Raw genomic sequence first — 13,622 nt, forward strand, 5'->3', positions numbered from 1 at the left:
CTTAAATAAGGATTATTAATACCTTATCAAACGACCTAATCCAGTTTTAATAGGCGGGCGATTATTAAGAGATGTTTCCCTGAGCTCTGTGCCTCATGCATGCATTGGTAATCTCAGACGATGTAAAACTCCAATCTGCTCGTATAGAAACTAGGTCCCTGTGACGTCACGTGGAGTGGCATCGCATGGGCGCCAATCTGGCTTTTTTCAAATGAGGATAAAAGTGGTCATTGCCATTCGTCTAAACCGGTATTTCTAAAACCAAATAATTTATGTATTATGAATAATTTAATGGTGGGTAACGAATCGCAATCAATGCCTTTCGTTTTCTTTGATGAAGGAAGCCACCCTATTGGCCGCGAGTTTGCCCTGTTGTCGGATGCTCCAGACATCTCTCTCCAGACATGCTCCAGACTTAGAATGCTTTGCCCGCCGGAGATCGCGATGCATCCGGGATACATAGCGAAATATAGAAAGATAGATAAAATCATTGGAGTAGTAAAAAATTCTACTTAGAATGCATGCTTGCATTGTTCGTAGTAAAAGTTTACAAATGCTCGCACATAAAAGTTTTGGGATCACCGCTTGGAACCAGTTGTCTTCGCTAAAAAAAATTATGAAAGTTAGATTTATTGATATGATTTCTTGATTATATCTATTTTGGTCTCTCGTTGCCACAACTACTTCACACTGAGGCAGAAGTTTAGAGTGAATAAAACGAGTACGAATCCGTGCAGGAATCACTTCGCCTTGTTATTAGACTCGGTTCCATTTTAATTTTATTATTAAAATGGTCCTCATATGGTTTTTATAGTATATGAGTATTACTTAGAAGTGTGAGATTTACGCAGTTATACAATGGTGCGTTATCGATCTAAACATCATTGGTATTTTAGTTCCTACTAGTATCAGCTATTCAAGATTAAATTTTCGTACCGCGATATTTTCCACCCTGTATACTTAGCTTAAATTTTTTGCCATTTGGTCTACGTTTACGTTTTTAGTTTTGTTCATGGAATATTAGTGTTTTTTGCGATCGAATCGTAATCTTCATTGAATATTATCTCTTATATTCATGTCATGTTATCAATTTTTACTCACCGTGTGCCTGTTTTGGCCTGCTAAACAGATCCTGAAAACTAGTAGTTCTCAAGGCTGGCGGCACTGGGAACTTCGCACCCAAAGGGGGTGATGCCCCAGGCTTTGGGGAGGGGGAAAGCCAAGTGGGCGGTAGTGGGTCGCCGGAGGGTCCAGACTGGTGACAGAAAAAAGTCGAGTCGATTTTTCGAGTATTCGATTTGTCATCGAAATGAAAAGCACTACTTTTCTATAAAAATCGAAATTTGAACCAAAATATGGATTGATCGAAAAAATCGACTGTTCTTTGTTAAAAAAGAACAGTTTATACAAAAACATGTTTAATATCTATTCGAAAAACACAAAAAAGTTTTATATAGTGAAAAAAATCTACTTAGGGTGCATGCTTGCATTGTTTGTAGCAAAAACTTTATTATATAAAAAAAAGTTTGTATCAAAAAATGCATACAGATTTAAGTTTAAGGATCTCCGCTTGGAAATAATTGTCTTCACTGATTTTTTAAAGAAATATTAACTAATGCATATGCTTTCTTGATGATTGATGTCGTGCCTTTCAAATTTTACCGGCCTAAGAGTCAAAGTCTTTAACATGGGACAAATGATGCTATCATAGGCCGGAAGTGAAGCTGCTGAGATCAAACGAAAAGGTCAAGGTTGAAGTTGAAAAAGGCTATCTGATTATTAGATTCGGTTTCTTTATACTTTAATCAGTACAATGCTCCTGATTGGGTTGTTTAATCTATGAATCTGTTTATTTTAAAGTTATCAATTTTGGGGAGGTGAGTAATGGTTTATGGATCCAAGGGACCGGTGGCTTGAAAAAGTTTGGGGACAGTGCTGTAAACGATAGGAAATATGTTTAACACGATGTAAGTTCTTCGTTGTTTCCGTTCCATTGAAAATAACCGGGCTTTTTCGTTGATGACAAATATAAAAGGCAACAACACGGAGAAAAATGTCCGATGTCATATCCGCCCTCAAATGTCCCTCTATGAATGACTACATATCCCATATGGTTATAATTTTAAGTCCAAGTTGAAGGGCACAAATAGTACACTACTTTCAGGCATTTGGGATTACAGTCCAAGTCTCTTCTATAAGACTTTTCATTGTCTTAATCTCCTTCCTATCAGGTTGGGAATGAGAACTCTTAATGTATTTTTGTTCAATTTGCAAATTTAAAAAATACAGAAAATGCAAAAGTCTTATTAAATTCGCAACAGCGAATCATCAATTCGCAATTTTTATTTTTACCATACCACCACAGGCAGCACATATTGGCCATCTTATATCGGGGTGTTCAACAAATTTAACTTCTGCACGTGTACGAATAACCATGCTCTGAATAGGCATAATCTACCCAGGCCGGACTCTAACCCGTGACTTCTTGTTTGTCAGGCGAAGACTTTAACTCTCCGTCACCGTAGTTCTATCGTAGTTCGTATTATCAATTGTCTATTGTTATGTCAAATTGATTGTTTTAAGTTTCACTTTCACACACACAAAATTTTAAGCCGCCAAGCCAAGCCCTTGCGATAATCAAAATTAAATATTTCTCTAAACTGGCTGGTTGGGGCGAGTCAAGGACTCACCGCCTATTTTTCGTGAACGGTCCCGTTTAGTGAGGAGACCCCGTCGTTTTCTTCGTCGCCTTTAAGCCTTTCATTGCTCTCGTTCACGTAAAAATTTCCTAGTTTCCCTCTTTTCGTCATTCTGTTGTTGTTTTTTTTCGAGTGGGAGTGTCGTGTGGGGTGGAGTCGGAGAGACCGGTGTCACCGTCGCCGTCTTCTCATCCTTCCTGCCATTGTCACGTGACGTGTCCCCTTCCTCTCTCTCTGTCTCGTAACTCCGTGCGCACTAGACTTTAATCTGCTCCTCCTCTCTTCCCACCGTGGCTGGCACGGTACCTCTGTTCGCCTCAGTTCCCCGTGAATCGCAGCTCATCTGTACTCCGCAATTTTTGCTTATATTTCCACCTACGCATCTCCAGCTTGGCTTCAATCTTTAAAATTGCTTACGGTGTAAATTGGATACGCAATGGGGGGGCTAATGCCCTCTCTAGTCCCTCTCCGGATCTACCACTGGATTGTAGCATATCAAAAGCGTGTAAAATAGGCCCTAAGTTTCGAGGTTATTTGTATTTCAATTCGTTAAGGTAGGTAAATATATAGGAAATTATAACTAAATACTTTTGTACCATGTGGCAACCCCTCACTGGCACTGGCACCTAGTAGGAATGACTTACGCAAAGGCCCCACACCCGCTTGGAACAAACACCTGCTGGTCATTTGCGGAATACAGATGTAGTGGACCTTTTTTTCGTCATTTTTGATGGTCATATAAAGTGCGGAATACGTATGCTACCGGGAATCGCACCCAGAATAAAATCGTGAGGCGAATCATCGACACGCCGTGGTTCTTAAGCCACCAAAAAATCGGGATTAGTGGGAGTTACACCCCACAGAAAACGGGTAGTTCATGAAATATTTTGAAAAATATCAAGCCTATATATATGCATTTTACATCATTTTAGCACTAAAAATTCAACTTTAAGCAGATGCAGTTATTATATATCAAATCCAGGTAAGATTTTTAAATAATTTTTTGATTTCTCTGAGGTTTTAGCTCTCAACCCACTCCACTTGACCCCCCCAGTTACGCCACTGACTGACCGAGCCAAAAACTAAAATTAAATTTCTCACTCAACTGTCAGGGAAGTTTTAATTAGTGGAACAGTTAAACTTCTAAATTACCTACAAAGTCTCACTATGTCGCACACCTAGCATAAATTTCACCTTACGCACACCGCCCACACATGCTCAAACAACCAGCTTCTGGTCTTTTGCGGAATACAAATGTACGGATTGGTGGAACTTTTTTCGCCCTTTTGTGATTGTCATAAAAGGTGCGGAATTACGATGCGACCAGGAATCGAACCCAGAAGCCGCCAGAAAAGGATAGCAATGGTTTGAGAAAAAAACCTTTCTCTCCCTAAAGCCACAATGAAGAGTATTGTACCTCTAGATGCTATTAGGAATAGCATCAGCTGTGATGTATTTTTTGCTTTTGAGTCCGATTATTTCCGTGAAAAAGCTGTACCACTCGTATTTTTCCAGCTGTATAACACGCTTATTTGCGGCCGCAAAAATATACGCGAGCATCTTGCTCTGTCAGTGATTCAACCCGGTTGTTTTTGATCGGTGAAGGTAGATCTTACCCAAGAATAATCCACGGGCGCGTGAATTTAAAGCTTTCAGAGTAGAACAGCATTTCCTTTTCCTGGTGTCTGCTATCTAAAAATGCTATATCCATGCATTTTAGAGTAAACCACGGTGACCTCTTAAATTTTGAGGGTTCTTCTTCTAGCCCGGGGGTGGGCAACCTACTGAGGAGGAAGAGCCAAAAGTTATGCAACCAGCTTGGCGGGTACATTTCAACATTGCTTTAATTTGACTGCCGGCAATGTATTTAGTATAGTGAATCTTTAATCCTTCGTACATTCATGGTTTTTATTGTTTGCAATATTATTTTTTTGAGTTTTGAAAATAGAAAATATAATTATTATTTTTTGCGCATGGAACTAAAAGGCCGCAATTTGACATCGAAAGAGCCGCACGTGGCTCGCGAGCCGTAGGTTCCCGACCCTTAGACTAGCCGATTACTTGTTAACAAGGGCGGATCCAGGATTTTTTCTGGGGGCACCAGGGTCTGACAGGCAAACGGTCATCTCGTATTTGGGATTGAACACACTATGCAACAACTACTCTACGAAATATGCTCTTACATTTAATATAAAAGTTATTTATGTATATATTTATTACTTTTATATTAAAATATAAAATTTATTAATATTTGTGTTAAAAATCTCGTCTAACTTTTGAGCGTCTGGGGTGGGGGCACGTGCTCCCAAACCCCCTTAATCCGCCTCTGCTCGATAATGATTGTGAAGAAATAATAGGATTTTTTCTGTTGATGATTGCTTCATTAGTGGAAAATGATTTTACTTTTACGACGTCATACATATTTCTGTAAATCCGCAGCATTACGCTTGCCACTATGTAATCTATTTCTCGTTCTTCATATCGATAGTTAAATGAAGTGTGATCCACGAAATGAAATAAAATTACAAACGTGATCAGGAAAGTGCTGGTAGATAGGTGATGTAATGTACACTCATGTTCGGGCATGCAAAGACATAAATGTTTAAGGAAGGAATTCGCAGCGAAAAAAATCAGTTGACTCGACCGGGATTCGAGCCTGGAAATCAGGAGATCGGGGATTAGATTTTTAACGTCCACAAAGCTATTAAGCTGTTATTTTAATGCCAATGCATAGGGCATGAAAAGGCACGAAACGCAACATTTATATTATAGGGGTCTACAATACAGGCTCTCCAGCCTTCTTTGGAGGAATAGAAACTAGTTTCCTTCATTAGTCTTATCATCCTAGGGAGACATTGTTTTACAAACATTTAATGTGAAAAATGTCTGCATTGCCACGTTTTGCCTGGACACCTTTTCGTCTTCGGTGGCCATGGTAGTTTCACGCTATTGGATGAAGAAAAAACTACGCATGTATATTTTGAGTGTAAATGATAACATTTTAAATTTTTTCCGTCTTTTTTGTAAGCTTTCAGATCTGTTTGTAGCCTGTAATGAGGTCTTCTAGCTTATACCATGGCGCACACTAGTTCCAAATCTCAAGAAAATTCATCTGTCCCGTTAGATGGGTTATGTTTTGTCTTTTTCGTGGCGTTTTTTAACTAATTATTTTCTTTTCTCTTTGAAGATACATAGCTTAACTTTTCCAATTTTGGATTGTCAAATGTTCACAGGGGTCTTCTCTGTGTATTGTGAACACTTCAAGACGGTAGCTATGCTTTTAAACAAGTAATACGCAACGAAAAATACATACTTTGAGCCATTAACCTGTTGGTTTTTGGTTAGTGTGCGGTATCAATGTCGAAGTTCTCCGATAATCGAGCGTACCAATCCATTGTGTAAGTGACGCCCTTACTGCTATGGTGAATGTGTTGATCATGATATTGCCGATCTTATTGTTACTGGCCACTTTTTAAAGCTTCAGAAAGGTTATGGAGTTTTGATCGTAGGTAGTATAAAAAACATTAAAATTACCGTAAACGCATCGTTCTTAAATGCGAACAACATCAGGGCTTTAGGTTCTAAAAGTTGTGTCCCGGTGAAAATTTTAAGATGGTAGCGAAAGAAATGAACAAGTTTATACAAGTAAATACACCTTTATACAACTATTTTGTTCGACCTGTATACTGCATATTTAGTTTCACATGGATACAAGTTTTTGAAAATGAAAGCCTCCGATACTGAATACCTGATGTTTTTCGTATTTAGGACCGAGAAGTTGACGTTAAGTTGAATGTTTTTTTTTATATTAGCCACGACTAAAAACTCCATAGCCTTTCTGAAGCATGATATGTTCGTGACGTATCGCTTCTTGTCGTCGGACGGAAGTAAATAGATGGAGTTTGCGCATGTTTTGTATTTGAATATATGCTTGTTTCATTTCTACCACGCATACTCTTATGCTTTGGACTTCGGCTCTCATTAAAAATCTCACGTACTCACTCGAGTCCACCCTGAGGCAAACCGATGTGCGGAGTCTTTCATAATGAGTCCTGGGAAAATATGTAGGTCATTCCATTGAAAAATTTGTGCTTAGCGAAAAATATATGCCCTTACTTGCCATTATTGGTTTTTTCCTGCGACGATGTTACGTTCCGAGTGTGTATGGACCCTAATTGAATAACTAATTGTGATTCTTTAGCCTTCAATTAAAGGGGTCATAATTTCAAATCTGCAGATGGGTGTAGCTGCGATCCTGTCTCTCACCTTTCATGGTATGAAGTGCGTGATATTTTCCTATTTTCTCGTTTTTGCTCGTGTCCTGAGAGTTCACTTGAAGACGGTATCATAAATTACAACTCCCGCAGCCTTATATCAATGAAGGGAAATTACATATTTTGCTTAGTTAGGTACTCTTATGAAGTGGGACAGGTTTTCTTTCGCTGGGATTAAAAAGTCTAAATCATCAATGGTAACCAGATTTTAACCTATTTTAATACGTTTTTATAAACTCGCTTTGTTTTTTATCATTTTGCCCGGATCAAACCTTGCAACTTAATTTTAACCCATTCTCCGATTAAATGTCAAGCTGATATTTACAGGATAACTCTGAACCAGATGGCAATATAATGTTCTAACTCTTTAATTAAGATTTTAACTGTATTTTGATTGTTATGCAGAGTTTAAAACTAAATATGAAGATTAGTTTAAAAAATAGCCACTAAAATCCGATGGCGGTGCTGCGATCATGTAAAAGGAACGAGGATGATAGAGAGTCATAACAACAAATTTGTTTACATTAAAGTTAGTTTGCGATAAAAAGTTGTTTTTTTGTAAAAATTTATCTTTACTTTGTTTTCTAAAAAATTTAGAATGGATTTGATTCCTACCTTCTTTCAACCTGCATTTACCCCCCATTAGAGTCAAGCCCTTTTAGTATTTCCGACTATTTTATCTAATGATTTTTCAGCAACTGCATTCTGGTTGTCTTTTTCTGGTATTTCAAATATCTTATTAGACGTTCCCTTTTCTTCTTTATTCTTGTGAGAGTTTTGTGTTATTCTACTTTGATAGGCATTTAAGTTTTACGCTGTGAAATTGAAACTTGAAGCTTGTACCTGATGGAAGGCCTTTTAAAAAAAAAAGTACTGAAAATATTCACTGTAATTACTTGCTAATGGTGTAACAGCCGAAACCGGTCTCTTTTTAAATAAAATATATTGTGGAAGTAACAAAGTGTCTGTTATTGATAATATTTTACGATGTGATCAATTCACTAGATTTGTATCATCGTCCTGTTGCAAACTTACCAATAAGTTTCCTTTTTTCCTCTCTGCCATATTTATCCTCTGTTTCTACCCAGCGTTCCTCCGTGACTAATTTCAAATACTTAGTAAAGTACACTATTCAAATACGCGGGTAAATGAAAACTACCTCACCACCGGACTTTGTAACGAGTACATAGGTTGGGCATTAAGGCGACTTTGCTTACCATTAGCTAAATATAGCTTTGCTGTTCCTACAGAAATGAAAGAATTTCCTATAATTAAGAATATTCCGCGGATTTTTTCCGTAGATCCTCACCACCGGACTCGCACAATATGATGCCGATTGGATAGCTGGATTTTCGAAAACGGTCTCATTAAATCCCAAAATCATCTAATATGCAGCGCCCTAAATCTTTCGCTAGGATTATTTCGCTTGTATTAGTGTATGCTGACTTCAGGGACGATCCAGAAGTAGGTAATAATCCTCTTTGCCTTTGTTGAGTAATTTTGCGATGCACTTGCTTTCGCTCTATCGATCCCTCTCTACTTTACACCGCACTGCGTGACATCGATCGATGGTCCCTCTTCTCACTCTACAGCCTTCTTGAAACTTTGTCACGTGATTCTCGACGGATCAGAGCATAAAACATTCAAAAGTATCGCGTGATACGATGTTGGTGAATTAAGAAATCCTATGGTGGTCACACCGCTTTGATCAACAGTGTCCTCCAGTTGGGTCTTTGTGTCGTCTTTCACTAAAGCTGTACCTCATAAAAGCAGTGGCGGATTTTGTTGGGGCATAGGGGTCATGACCCCCCCGAAATTATATCAATGAATCATATAAAATTTATTTTTATTTATGTAATTGTTTTTTATCCTTAATTGTCAAAAATTGTTCACTTTCATCTGTTGTAAGGAATAAAAATGAAATTTTAGGCTCCAAAGATTGAAAAAAATTAAATCTGTTTTAAAATATTTTACACGGGAAGGACGCCCCACTTCTCCGAGGGGTATTCCATACTCCCCGATCCCTAGTCAAGAACCCCCCTATATTTGATGCTAAATCCGCTCATGCCTAAAATAAATTAATGATATCCTCCAAAGGTCAGCGGAAACCTGAAAATGAAAAATCTATTATAATGAGTGCAATACTTGGTGGCCCTCACCCCCCTCTTCAAAATTCTTGTATCTCCTTTTTCATTTATGTGCAATTAAATTCTTTCTATATATTTTATTTAATTTTTGTAAAGAAATTGTAACAATCTTTCGTGCCCTCATGTATCAATTGGTTGTATTGACTCTTAGCCATGAAGAAGATATATGAAATATATCGGAAAGTTGGCAAACAATTTTGCATTACAGTCTCAGACCTGTACTCCTAGGCGTTATTCATCATTAAGTAATTGAGATCCAGAAAAATAAGTCGATTTAATATTGATTAATTTAATCGTCCCTAGTTATCTATTGTCAAATGCTATTTTATTTTGATTTGTGTACTATTAATTTGAATTGCGATTTTATTTCGTATTTTATTTATGTTATTTTAGTGACAATACCCTTCAACCGAAAGTGGATCTCGAAATTTGATCGATACTAGAAGCTTGAACGCGATGGAAGGGCTCCATACTAGCAATGATAACTCTTCGTGGCTTCCACAATTTTAATAGACATAACAATCGGTTTCGGCTTTCAAGCCAGAATTAAGTATATTAAAAATACCTTTGCTGATTCTTTATATAGTACTTGATAATGGCTTGACAGCTTTGATTTTTTTATATTTTTTATGATATTTATTTATTTATTAATATCATGATACCTTTGTTTATTGTTTATGACACTTAATAATGACTTGATAACCGATCCGATCGCAATTTTTTTAATAAATCGTGGAGTTTTATCAATGTTAATTTGGATCTCGAAATTTAGGAGTTGTATGTAATGGAGTTATGGAGTCATGCAGTTTTAAGGAGTCAAGCCTTTCCAGCCACGAATCGCGCTGGCGGTTGAGGGGCTGTTTTACTTTCTTCTCGGCTCTTACCCGACCCCTTGATATTTCCTCACCTCTCCTCTTTCGCGCCCTTGATTGGTCCATCCACCGTCGGAAATTTCGTTCCCCGTCGATGGCTCTGTTTAGGAGATGTCTCGCCTTTCACTTCCTTCGAGTGACCTCTTCCAGTGCCCTCTTCTCCCACGCTTTGCCTTCTCAGACGACGCTGAGCCGCCTCCGCTGCTCAGAATCCAACCCCTTTCACTCTGAATCCTTAACCGGTGTGTCTCAAGTATGAGTTACATTCCTCACGAGAGATTGCGTCCTCGAAAGCCTCGCGTCATCGGGGCATGGGCGGAATTTTTTTTGGGGGGAGGTGTGGAGGGGTATCTTAACTATACCGGAACTAGTCACGGTGAAAACTTTACGGAGTCATCCGCAATGCACAAATAGTACGAAAATTTCACAGAGAAAAAATCTTTAAATGAATGGTAGTCGCTTTTTTTCACAATAATTTAATGCGTAGGATCCGTTTCGGCTTACATCGCCATCATCTGGGGCAAGACCTTGGTAAAATTCAAGCCATCACCTGGTACAAGACTTGTTGAAAGTGCCGAAACGCGTCGTACGAATTAATGTATCGCGGAAAAGTGCAACTACATTTTATTTCAATTCGTCGAAATTCAGTTATATCACTCCTGAATCAGTTGAACGTATTCGGAGAAAAAAATCCTTCGCCTTGACTGGAATTCGAAGCCGAATTTCCGGATTTCCGGTCGAGTGCTTTAGCTAGTTAAGCTACTGAGGCTTCTTTCCCGTATGTGGAAATTTGTGGACTATACCGGACAAGATGGTCAGGACCGCTGAGCATATTATGCGACTAGCGGTCCGATTCGTGCGCATGGCGCCACAACCGAAGAGCAAAGTCCGAACTTTAAACATAAGCAATAAGAGGTGATTGCTCTTGACTAATTTAATTATACCGGGATTAGCCGCGGTGAAAAATGTACGGAGTAACTGCAATGCACAATTTGTGCGAGGTAGCCGGGGGTTGCCCCCCCCCCCCACCCCCAACTTAAATGGTAAAAAATGGAAAAATGTACGGGACCTATTCAAGTACCTACAATGAAAATAAAAACTAGATTTCAACATATACATTCAAGTAGAATGAAAACAAATACATCAAAAGTTCAAATAAATTTTAGTCTTAGATAGTACTTAAAATGCTGTTTGCGGGACTTAATATAAAAAAATTTTCCAGGGAAGGCCCCGCCGACCCTCCTATCCTCTATTTTCTCTGGGGGTTATTCCACAACCCCTAAACCTCCGGCAGGATTGCTACCCCTCCAAAGTGAAACTTCTTAAATCCGTCCATGCATCAGCCCTAAACAACGATGAAGCTTGGAGCCTAGAGTAGCTATACTAGAACGAAATCTCATTAAATGCACATCAGTAAATTTGTTGCGTAGGGCCTCTAGCCTTAACTTTCTACAGGTCATTTTCACGGGGCACATAATTGCACAATTTTACGTGTGTACGAAGTCGCAGTCAAAATTGCATTGTGTAAAGCGGCGCATTGCTAGAACTCATACGAGAATGCATGGAGGTGAGATGGAAAAATAGCCCCTGTACTAGTTTCTTTATTGAATTCGCGCAATTGCACGCCATAATGAGAAATTAATTCAGTTCTAAACCTACGAAATTACGTGCCCCGTGAAAAACGGCCTTGCGAAACCGAAGTTAGTTTTTAATTTACAAGTCGGGGATTGGGTTGATGTGATGGCTAGAGTGCTTCCCAGTATATGGTTCTGGGTTCAAATCCCGGCGGTGGCGGAGATTTTTCATAGAGGACCCGATTGCTGCTAAAGAAGACCATCTGTTAGCAATAATGTGCTAATCCTTGACCCTATCCTCTTCGAATTTAAGTATACCGGGACTAGCCACGGTGATAACTTTACGGGAGTCACCCGCAATGCACAATTGTGCGAAAAATCCACAGGGAAAAAATCATTCGCCTTGACCGAGATTCGAACCCGGATCCCTCGAAATCGAGGGATCCGGGTTCGAATCCCGGTCAAGGCGAATGATTTTTTCCCTGTGGATTTTTCGCACCTATCCTCTTCGATTTATTTTCTTAATATCGTGCTCTCCTATCCTCCATTTTTTCTGTGGTTATTTTTAGATGGAATGGCTGGTAATGAAATGATATGTGTAGTTTGTAATCAACATAGAACAGTGAAATAAAAAGTAATAATTATTTCGTATCGTGAAGTATCTAGTTAAATACATCGAGAACGCAGTTATCGCTACTCGTATTAAATCATTTTATTACCTCGAATTCATCATATTCAATGAAACAATAGTTCTTTATGTGCTTTATGGATGTTTTATCATTTCAAAATATTTATATTGGTCCCCGAAATAGTGCTGAAATCACAGAAATCTGATGACGAGCTACACGCGTCATAGCGCGATTAGGCATTGGATGTTCATGACGAGCTAGACTCGTCATTTAGGCGCAAAGGGTTAAGATCATATCCCTCTGTTTCCCTGATTCTCTTTTCGAAACTACCCCATCTTAATTCTTGTGGTACACCTTTTTATTACTAAAAAGGAAACTAAACTTCTTTTACGAGGCACCTATTCAAATCCCCGAATAGTTTACGACGCAGTTACGACGGTGTTTTTTTTCGGGGACCGTTTGCTACGAGGGCTCAAGAGATTCGATTTCGGTCTTTTAAACAAATCTCTCCTTATAACAGAGCTAATACTTACTGTTTTTTTATCTATATACTTAATACCTGCAGTGTGTGCAAACTGGCTGTAGTGGTTGCGTCACATCGACCGAAGAGCTACGAAAAAAATCTTCTTCCCCATGTTAATTACGAAGAAGCAAGTTTTCTTTTCTTGTTTTTCTTTTCCTTCGTTCTTTTTTTTTGTTCCGTCATTGAGGTAGGCGTCTTTTGTGTCGGCTTGTGGTGGAAACCTTGGTTTAATGAACCTCGAAGGACTTATTTTTTCATAGTCCTTCGTTTTCACGAGAGATGGCACGACATCCCCACGACCCCGAAACAGGAAGCGTCGATAATCCTTTGCCATTTTGCCCTTTTCTCCGTATTCTCTTTCGCTGTCCTTATCACTTAGAAAACTCTCTTGTATACAGTGTGTTTCAGGAGGAATCTGCAATGCTTTTGGAGATATTAAAGCGGACAATTGTAAACATTGTTTGTCCATAATCATGGGATCGCTACTCATTAGCTAGTTAGCTATGGCAACAGGAACATTTTTCTGCATGCACTTTGCAGTTACCACGAAACGGTTTTCTTGGATATCCAGCCTTTTCGACGTTTTATTTAATACTCCGGATTTTTTAGGGCGTTACATTGCTAAGGTCGACCGAAAATTTGCTATCATAATTGTCAGAAACAATCTTCAAGCTTAAATAACAAAAGCTTTGAGAGAGTATCAAAATTGTATTTGCGCAATCTCACTAATTTTGAGATTAATTGATTCAGACAGTTATGATACACATTTGCGTCCAAAGAAATCCAAGCGGTGATCCCGAAACTGCGCGTGCATTTGTAAATTTTTCCTGCTAATAACTCATTTTTTCTGCTACTCAAATGTGTATTTTTATGTTTTCTCGATTGGATAAAAAACACGTTTTTT

The 13,622-nt window shown here is 38.6% G+C and overlaps 1 protein-coding gene across 5 annotated transcripts in view; it reads left to right on the plus strand.

Moving 5' to 3' along the window:
* The window catches only part of LOC124167108, a 428,168-nt gene that overhangs the window by 59,302 nt on the left and 355,244 nt on the right, over positions 1 to 13,622 (plus strand). The window lies entirely within an intron of this gene.

The sequence above is a fragment of the Ischnura elegans genome, chromosome 10 (genome assembly GCF_921293095.1).
Source record: "Ischnura elegans chromosome 10, ioIscEleg1.1, whole genome shotgun sequence".
Lineage (NCBI taxonomy): Eukaryota > Metazoa > Arthropoda > Insecta > Odonata > Coenagrionidae > Ischnura > Ischnura elegans.